We start from the raw sequence: 9,970 nt of genomic DNA, 5'->3' as shown, positions 1-9,970 counted from the left end.
AAATTATCTGAATTTCAGGAGCGGGACCACGCCTCCAAACACACCCCTTCTGGGTTTTATCTATATGACCCCCCAGTTCTACAAGCTGTTCCTTCTCTTTTCCGTGCCCCTCCCTCCCTCCCCTTTTTTCAGTTCATTCACGTCTTCACTTCTCATTAGTACAGGAGGATCTGCCAGGCCCGGGAGCTGCCGCCAGGCCCAATACAGACATTCCCCAAACCGCAGCTCAATTCTTAATTAAGCCATTCGCCTTTACCTACTAAAAACGCTGCCAAACCTAAAATGAGGACGTGGGTCCAGCTGCATTGTGCAAGTGTAAAGTTTAGTGGAGGGAGGATTATGGTGTGGGGTTGCATTTCAGGAGTTTGGCTCGTGCCTTCATGTTTCAGGATAACAAGACATTTCGGACAATTTCATGCTCCCAGCTTTTTGGGAACAGTTTGGGGATGGCGTCTTCTTGTGTGACTGTGCACCAGCAAGATCCATAAAGATATGGGTGAGCGGTTTGGTGTGGAGGAACTTGACTGACCTGCACAGAGTCCTGACCTCAACCTGACAGAACATGTTTGGGATGAATAAGATGAATGCGTGTGAAGGCAGACACACGACACACGCTTGTTATTTTCCTCTGAGACTTTGTCAAGAGTTAGTTAACATAAACAATGATTGTGCTGTAATTAGGGATGGGTACTGGTATCGGTTCTGTCATAAACGGTAGTAACCAGACCGAAAAGCAGCGCACATTTCGGTGCTTTATTTTCCTGAGCTGTGATACACTTTAGATTCTAGCCAATCATTTTACGTTTCCGAGGATAGTAGGCGGGTCCAGGTACGTACGTTCTTTTAGAGCAGAGCTACAGGTTAAAAATGCCCAAAGCAAAGCGGTCAAAAGTCTGGCTGTACTTCACAGCAAAAGATGCAAACTCAGCAGCTGCAACAAGTGCTTTAAGCTGATACTGTGATACTGTCAAAGGAGGTAACACCTCAAATCTGATGAAACGCCTGGCGATGCATAGCCTTTTGTTAAAAGCCGAGAAATGCGCCATATTTGATAGCTTGCTGCGAGACCTCACACCGAGCACATCTACTGCGGGTGTGGTGCCTGTTATCGGACCCGGAGTTAGCAACATCCCCCAAAAACCCGAAGAGGAGAGTCCTGGCCCCTAGCCCTGCCAGTGTAGCAGAAATGATGAGGATGATGATGCAGCAGCAGCCGTTCTTCTCTGCGTGAGTAGCTTAATGTTGTTCGTGTGTAATTTACGTTGAGTAGGCTAACCACGTTATTACATTAATGCATGTAAAGTGAACTAGCAAACACCATCATAGCTACATGCGGCTGTCTTCTTGTTTGATGGCAGATACTCCCTTCACCCTGGACAAAAAGGCTAAAATGACCAAAGAAAAAGTGGAAAACAGTTAAACATGAGAGGTTTTTGGACCAATTTTGTGTTTTCCATTGTTTAAGCACTGCTTCCAGCCAAGAATGATACCATATATGCCCCATAGCTGCAGAAAAGGCTAACATTGTTATCTTTTTACAAAAAAAACAGCTGAACATGAGAGGTTTTTGGACCAATTTTGTGTTCTCCATTCTTTAAGCACCGGTTTGAGCACCGTTTAAGCACCGGCACCGTTTCAAAAGTACCGGTTTGGCACCGGTATCGGATAAAACCTAAACAATACCCATCCCTAGCTATAATATACAGTGCTGCATTAATTTATTAGACCACCGTCCAATGTAACGTTTAGACCACATGCATATGAAGGCAGACAACTGAATATGTTTTGCACTATAGTGTAGGCAGTGGTCTGTTTCCAGTAAACTTCTCTGTTGAATACTCCATCCTCCTAAACAAGCCCAGCACAATCTGGGAACTTGGTATTGGTATTATGAAGGACATGTCCTTCAGCATGTGCAATGTCAGATTCTGTCACTAGTTAGTTAACATAAACGAATGTAAGTCTATTAGCCACAACCAACAAACCAACCACATGTTGTCACTGACAGAAGATGGAGCTAATCGTGTTTAAAAGTTCAACTCCAGCTTCACAGACAGTGTTACATCATACATGTCATTTGTTGACAGCTGGGCTCCATCATGTAAATTAGTCTTTATGTGTTTTGTGTTTTAGGTCCACTTCAATCCAACGGAGCAAGAAATTTGTTTCAACAAACCAAGAATTTGATATGAAAAATAGGAGAGAGAGAAACAGGTCATTATAATTAGCTTGGTTCATTTGTCATCATCACAGTCAGTATAATGACACATACCTGTATACGAGTCAGTACTTTCATTTACCCAACAAACGTTCATTAAAATTATCTGGAATACTAATTTTGCATGATTATTCAGTGGTAACAAATTGAAGGTGTCAGAAACTGAGGAAGTGGAAAAACAGATCAGACACAGTTACTGATTGGACTAGTTACCAAGACAGCAACAGACTCTGTGATGGATCCACTCCCAGTTTGCTTTTGTTTTTTATTAAATAAAAGCTTCTTTTTTTAAGTTTATTACTTTTTTTTTTTTTTGCAACAACCTTCTTTGTTTCCTTTTTTTCATCATTTCTGCCATTAATGAGATTTACAGAAAAACTCTTTGTTCTCCAACTTAAACATTACTAAGCTGATCTCATCTCACACGTCATGATAGATGACAGCTTTCTGTGTTAGAGCCATAACACAGATGTTTTACTGAGTTACTAATACTGGGCTAAACCACTGTCAATATGTGACCCTTATCCATTTTGACTCCTTCCTGGAGTGCGACTGGATTCCAATCCAGATGTTGGCTGTATCCCAATTCAGGGTCTGCAGCCTTAAAGTACGCAGCCTCAACGATTCTCAAGGGCCGCGTACTTAAAGACCGCTAAGGCTGGAAGTGCGAGGCTTGTGAAATGAGACGGTCTAGCCTCCGTTGCGCTGCCCAGGTTGCCTAGCAACCATGATACTAACAGCTGGAAACGTTTCATACAGCTTTGTTTGACAGAAATGAAGGAGAAAATCTTTTGTTCATTTGTTTGTTTGTTTCTACATGAGCTTTGATCATTCTCTGATTAAGCTCAGCTATTGAACGGCGTATATTTTAAAGTAAAGGCTTTAAAACCAAGTTAGTACAAACGTCACTAATGTCACATAACTTTGCCGACATGTGGCCAACAGTAATGTTTTAATGTCCTTCATTATTAAACATTTGCACATAAATAAGTGACACAATATTCAGTACTTACTTTTAAAAGTTTACTCTTCGGCGCCCCTCATCCGCCGTTTTTTTTTTCGGCAAAATTATCCACACCCACCGCCGCGCTATGCATTCTGGGATATGTTGGGCCACGAAGTCTACACCGCCACGTCCTTAAAATTCAGGGAAATGAAGGACGCATTTGAGGGTCGCATTTCGAGCAGCCTATGAATTGGGACAGCCTTCGTTGCGTCGCTGTGACGTAATCGGCCTTAAAATGCGGCCTTTAAGGCTGCAGCCACTGAACTGGGATGCATCCACTGTGTATTGAGCCTTTACAGAGCATACCTAACCATTTACACAAATCTGGTTCTGGGCAGACCCACTGAGACCAGTTTAGGTTATTTTCAGGTGAAAAATGTTTCGGTTCAGACTCTGTTCAGTTTGTTTTATAGTCTTAAGGTCATCTCAGCCTCATCTTCACTAATCTTCAGGATCCCAGCTGTGACAGACATTGCACTTTGGATAGAGAGAAGGAACAAATCTGTCAGCTCGTTCAGGACAGCAGGGAACACTCAGCTTGTTAAAGAAAACCCGCTGGTCACCTGGGTTAGTTAACAGAGTCTGTCACCATGGTAACTGTTTAAATCAACTCTCTTTGTGGAAAAGAAAACCCAAAGTGTTCCCCTAAATTCATGGGTTTCCCCTCCCATAATGCATTGGTCCGCGTTAACTCCATGATTTCTGTTTTAGAGAGTAACGTCAGGTAACTACACAGTAACTGTTCTTACTGCTGTGCTTCTCCACCAAGTAACCAATCATGTTTCCTTGATGATCAAATACTTAGTGACTCAATTACAAGCCAATCAGTTTGTAATGTTCATGTAATGTGTTTTTGTCTAGATTTGTTTGACATTTGGTGTCTCTGCATTGAAATGAAACTACCATGAAAATTGGAGACTTTTCATTACTTTGTGAGAAAACTTACAAATTCAGTCGGGGATCAATATGCTATAAATACACATTTCCTTCTAGATATTGATGGATTATTTGTTTTTCTGTATGGATCGATCCCTGGCTCCTCCAGCTTGCATGCCAAATATCCTTGGCAAAGACACTAACCCCGACTTGCTCTCCGATGCATCCATCGGAGTATGAAGGCATATGAATGATAGTTAGAAAGCACTCACTGTATAGGTAGTAGTGCTTGTGTGAATGGGTGTGTATGGGGTGAATGCGGCGTGTTGCATACAGCTCTTTGAGTACTCCATGAGAGTAGAAAAGTAGTATATAAGAACCAGCCCAATAACCATAAATTAATGCATCACTATACATTATTGCACAATCATTGTCTAAATGGGGGCTGTAAGTAGGGATTATGTTCGCTCAGTTTGTGACTGCAGGCTCCTCTCTAGACTCATCAGCTGCAACACGTGTCTCTGTTTACCCATCTACAAATAAAACACCTCCACACATTCATTTACTGATAAATTATCGGCGCCTCTCTAATTAAAGTTGGGGCTGTGGGCACTGCACTGATCCTGCTAGTTGGATGTTACAGCTTGATATCCATTCATTGTTACTGCAGGATACGAGTGCCCATTTTTGTGTCTTCACTTTTGGAGGAATTCCTATAGAAAGAGACATCTATAAGTTATCTTTTTAAAGTGATAGATATGTATAGAAGTATAACAAGGTGTGGGTAATCTACTAGAGCCTATTATGTTCTGTGCACAAAAGAGAACCTTATAGTAGGGCTGCTCAATTAATCGAATTTTAATCTCGATTACGATCTGGGCTTTCAACGATCATTAAAAATGACTGAGCCGATTATTAGCCCCTCCCTCGTGCTTTACTCTCGCGCTGCTCCGTGTGGCAAATCGAGCGCACCTCTCTGCATTTCGAACACGTGTCACAACAATTAAGTGCAGCGGTCTCCAACCTTTTTTGCGCCACGGACCGGTTTATGCCCGACAATATTTTCACGGACCGGCCTTTAAGGTGTCGCGGATAAATACAACAAAATAAAACTAGTACTGGTACCGAAAAAAAAGAAGATTTATTCATAACACACGTGAAAAGACCCAGGAAAACTGAGTAAACGATAAAAACGATAACAAAATAACGCTGAAAACCGATAAAAACCCTGAAAACTATACATTTCACACCTGAGCCTCAACTCTCGCGGCCCGGTACCAAACGACTCACGGACCGGTACCGGTCCGAGGCCCGGGGGTTGGGGACCGCTGATTAAGAGGACCCGAGGGAAGCTCGGAAAGCTAAGCAGAAGTTATTTGGAGAGGAGAGTGACTGCTGTAGGTTGAAAAGAGGTAAAAAAACTTCAGTGGTTGGAAACATTATGGGTTCAGACGTGGATCAAGTAGACACAGTGTGTAAACTTTGCTACAGTGTCGTAGCTGCACCACAGAGCAACACTGCAAAGTTCACTAAACATAGATGTTTACATTTTTCATTTATTTCTTATATTGCAAACATTTGCTCTGTTATCAGTATTTGCACACTATTTTATATTATTTTTTGACAATCTTTAAAGTCATTATTCGATACATTGTTATTGTGCAATAAATATAGTCAAATAATCGAGATCTCAATTTCAGTGAAAATAATCGTGATTATCATTTTTGCCATAATCGAGCAGCCCTAGCTTATATTGTCTTACCCATCAAGTTGTATGACAACTCTCTGCTTCCTGCTATCATAGTTCATTAGGCCAGTTTGAATGGAAGATGTTACACTTACCACCAGTTATTATTCCAACATCAAGGTGTTCTTTTGATGTACTGTTTTATTATTATGTAGTAGCAGTGTGTATGTTAGCCTAGTTTCTGTATTTTCTTCTTTAAATCTGTTCTGTTGTTTGATCTGTACTTTGTTCAGATGCCATTTAAAATAAACATTCAGATAATGTGTATTTTCAACCTTTTATATCAAGCTCACTTATGAGCCATGTGGCCCACATGCTTTGAGCATGTAACGAACAGGTTTGGGATCAAAGGTAGAAGCTATGCCTGACAGCACAGGTAGACACTGGCTCAGCACTCTGTTGGAGAGGCACGACATGTAGTTATATGCAATGCTTCCAGACATTTAGACAATAATTACAACAAACTGCTAAAAGAAAAAAAAAAGAAAAAAAAAACATATATATATATATATATATATATATGTTGGGTCTGTGTTTCCACAAGCCCCGCTAATTCTAGAGACTTATTCATCATGAAGAAAACAAGACAGTCGATCGATCGATTATTTGCGCAAGGGAGGCCTCATCTGTGTCCACCACGAAAATGACCCCCAGATCTGACCTCGTCCTGCTGCCTTTATTGAGAGACAGTTCACACAAAACACGTCAGAACAAAGCCACGCCCACATGGTTCTAAGACAAAGCATTGTATGTATATGTGTGAACTTCTGTAACAATGTGTGTGTGTGTGTGTGTGTGTGTGTGTCAGACCTCCTGCTGACCAAAGGGTTGTAAACGCAGGAAGCTTACATCAAAAGCACAAGGATGTGTCTGTGATAAAAGACTACAGCCCCCCCACCTAGAACCTCGAGAATCTGGGGAGGGGAGGACAGAAAGAATTCCTTTCACAGAATTAAAACAATGTACAAATGGTAAACATAAAAATGACAAACATTTAACAATTCACCCTAACAATATATATATTGCATTTTCATTGTTTGCTGTCCAATATTAATGCTGAAAAGATAAAAATAAAAAACACTGAAAGTTGCTTTAGAGTGGATTTCAGCCAAAGCATTTCACTTTTGGTCTTCTTGTGTTTATTGCATGGAGCATAAAACTTGCTTTTATGCTACTCTGCATGTTTAATTTGGCAAACTTTTACATCAGAGGCCCGTTCTGATGCAACCCCAAGAGGGATTTGCATCTCTTGCTGGAGATGCACCAGCAACCTTTCACTAGCAAAGCAAATGTGCAAACCACTCTATGATCATATGGTTGGTCAAATACTATTTGGACTACAGATAGACTAAACAGAAAAAAAAGCCATTCAGCCTCAGTTATTAATGTGTGTCCAGAAAAAAGATAAACAAATCATTGCCAGTTCAGCGCAAACTGACCCAAAAGCACTGACCCCTCTCTACACCTCTGTCAATGTTTTATCAGAATTAATTCAAACCTTTTCAATCTATCGTCACAAAGAATCAACAGACAGAAAGAACGACGCAGACACAGATGGTGGACAGAGTGGTGACTGCGCTGTAAACACGAACACCTGCACCGCTAAGGCGAGAAAGAAGAAGTCTGACCTAAATAATCCAAGCAGAAAGCCAGAAAAGACACATCTTTCCAAAGTGTTTCCACTAAATGACCGGTTAAAAAAGAGACAAAAAGCAACACGCTCTATATGTAATAACAGAGGTGCTTTATAATGTTTCCCAGAGGAAAAAAAGAAGTTTGGAATGAAAGTTGATATAACAAAAAGACTAAAAATACAAAAAAAGAAAAAAGAAAATGAGGTGGAGGACAAGCAGCATGTGAGAAACTCATTTGAGCTGGGGGCGGGTGCAGCTTCATCAGCATACATGAGATGGTGCCAGGAAAGAGGACAAGTGATGACATCTAGCAAGGATAGAAATCATTTTTAATGAAAGCTACAGAAGTGGAATATGTTTAAACTGGGTTAAATCATTTTTAGCATTGATTTTTCTTTACATGCAATCTCTTTCTGATTGTAATTGTGATACATAAATGACCAAAAGGCAATAATAATCGCCACCATCATTAGCAGTAGAATTCTTTTCAAAGGCTTTTAAATTCAATGAGTGTTTAAATGTGTCACGACAGCCAGGCCTTCATTTGTTTGTATCTAATGTACGAATAGATTTAGGCATGAAAATATTCGAATGGTATTTGTGTACGGTTGATTTATCAGTTCCTGTGTATGGACTGTTAGGAAAAGACGGTCTGAAAGTCCCAAAATAAGATAAAATAAGAAAGTTACCTGAGCGAAAAAGGAAAGTAAATACAGACAGAGAAGCAGAGAATTTGTGAGATAAATATTAAACAAACACAGACATAAAAAACTATGACACACTCTTTCTGGAGATTGATGAGCATTCAGTTTTTATTATTTGTGCCACACGTGAATGAATTTGAACAAATGGCCAATTACAAAGACAAAAAGACTGTGCGATATTAAATAATGATACAAAATATGACTTAATGGATGTACAACTGACAACAGAAACAAACACACAAACAAACAGCAATAGGTTATACTGTGTTCAACTCATCAGACCAGAAAGTCTTCACTTTTAGTTGTGCTCTTCCTCTTCACATGTCCTTATCCTTCCATCCCCATCAGCAGTTCATCAGTCTGCTTTCCAAACTGCTGATATATCAGTGTTATGATGTAACTGCTTTGCAACGGAGTCTCCAAACTGGGTCATGCCATAAAAGACCTCTACACATATACAGTTTCCATCTGCAAATTGTGCTGTCTACAAAGGTAAAATTTTCCTATTGCAGCAGAGCTGACTGCACTTCTGACTGCATGCTGCCACGCTGCTGCTCTGCCAGTCTTCAACGTTCTGATTCCTCTGAATGATTTTGTTTGAATGGAGGGATGAAGCCTACCTCTAACCGAGACTACTCAACACCTTCAGGTGCTTCGAGGCACAAGCCTGTGCAAGAAGCTGACAATTCACAACACCTTCAACATGTCCCAAACCTGCTGAGCAGCAGTGACCGCAGGGTCAGGTAGCACCATTCGCCTCAGCTTTATTGCTGTGGATCACAAGGACTATATTAATTACAAAGTCTGTGGTTCAATGCATGTGGTGCATGCACCATCTGTTTGTAAATGCGACTCACCAAATGTACAGCTGTTAGTGCAAAAGCAGTGTTTAGTCTAGATTTTAAAAGTGGTGTATAAACACCCCTGCATTCACCCTTTGGCTTCACCGTCGCAGTCATGGCTGGACCAAAAACAGCAAACATATCAGAGAAATAATTATAACGCTACAAACTGGAGCAATACTTAGTGCTGTAGATCTATTAGTTGCACTGACAGCACGATGGAGTCACAACATCTGAGCACTAATGACTAGACTAGAAAGAGAGAGCATATTTCTCCTGTTTTGGCTTCCTGTTAAATCCAGAATTCAAAATCCTGCTCCTCACATACAAGGTCTTAAATAATCAGGCCCCATCTTATCTTAATGACCTTGTAGTACCATATCACCCTATTAGAGCACTTCGCTCTCGCTCTGCAGGCCTACTTGTTGTTCCTAGAGTATTTAAAAGTAGAATGGGAGGCAGAGCCTTCAGTTTTCAGGCCCCTCTTCTGTGGAACCAGCTTCCAGTTTGGATTCAGGAGACAGACACTATCTCTACTTTTAAGATTAGGCTTCAAACTTTCCTTTTTGCTAAAGCATATAGTTAGGGCTGGACCAGGTGACCCTGAGTCCTCCCTTAGTTATGCTGCAATAGACGTAGGCTGCCGGGGGATTCCCATGATGCATTGAGTTTTTCCTTTCCAGTCACCTTTCTCACTCACTATGTATTAACAGACCTCTCTGTATTGAATCATATCTGTTATTAACCTCTGTCTCTCTTCCACAGCATGTCTTTATCCTGTCTTCCTTCTCTCACCCCAACCAATCACAGCAGATGGCCCCGCCCCTCCCTGAGCCTGGTTCTGCCGGAGGTTTCTTCCTGTTAAAAGGGAGTTTTTCCTTCCCACTGTCGCCAAAGTGCTGCTCATAGGGGGTCATATGATTGTTGGGCTTTTCTCTGTATC

General features: G+C 41.0%; 1 long non-coding RNA gene across 1 annotated transcript; it reads left to right on the top strand.

Moving 5' to 3' along the window:
* The first annotated feature begins 3,661 nt into the window (after positions 1 to 3,661).
* On the top strand, positions 3,662 to 5,492 carry LOC146510741 (uncharacterized). Its single transcript, XR_014876229.1, has 2 exons — positions 3,662 to 5,107; positions 5,438 to 5,492. It is a non-coding gene; the product is annotated as an uncharacterized LOC146510741 (long non-coding RNA).
* The last annotated feature ends 4,478 nt before the right edge of the window (positions 5,493 to 9,970 follow it).

This window comes from Neolamprologus multifasciatus, chromosome 9 (assembly GCF_963576455.1).
Source record: "Neolamprologus multifasciatus chromosome 9, fNeoMul1.2, whole genome shotgun sequence".
NCBI classification, from domain to species: domain Eukaryota; kingdom Metazoa; phylum Chordata; class Actinopteri; order Cichliformes; family Cichlidae; genus Neolamprologus; species Neolamprologus multifasciatus.
Note: the sequence above shows the minus strand (reverse complement) of the source record. Positions and strands in the feature narration are given on the sequence as shown.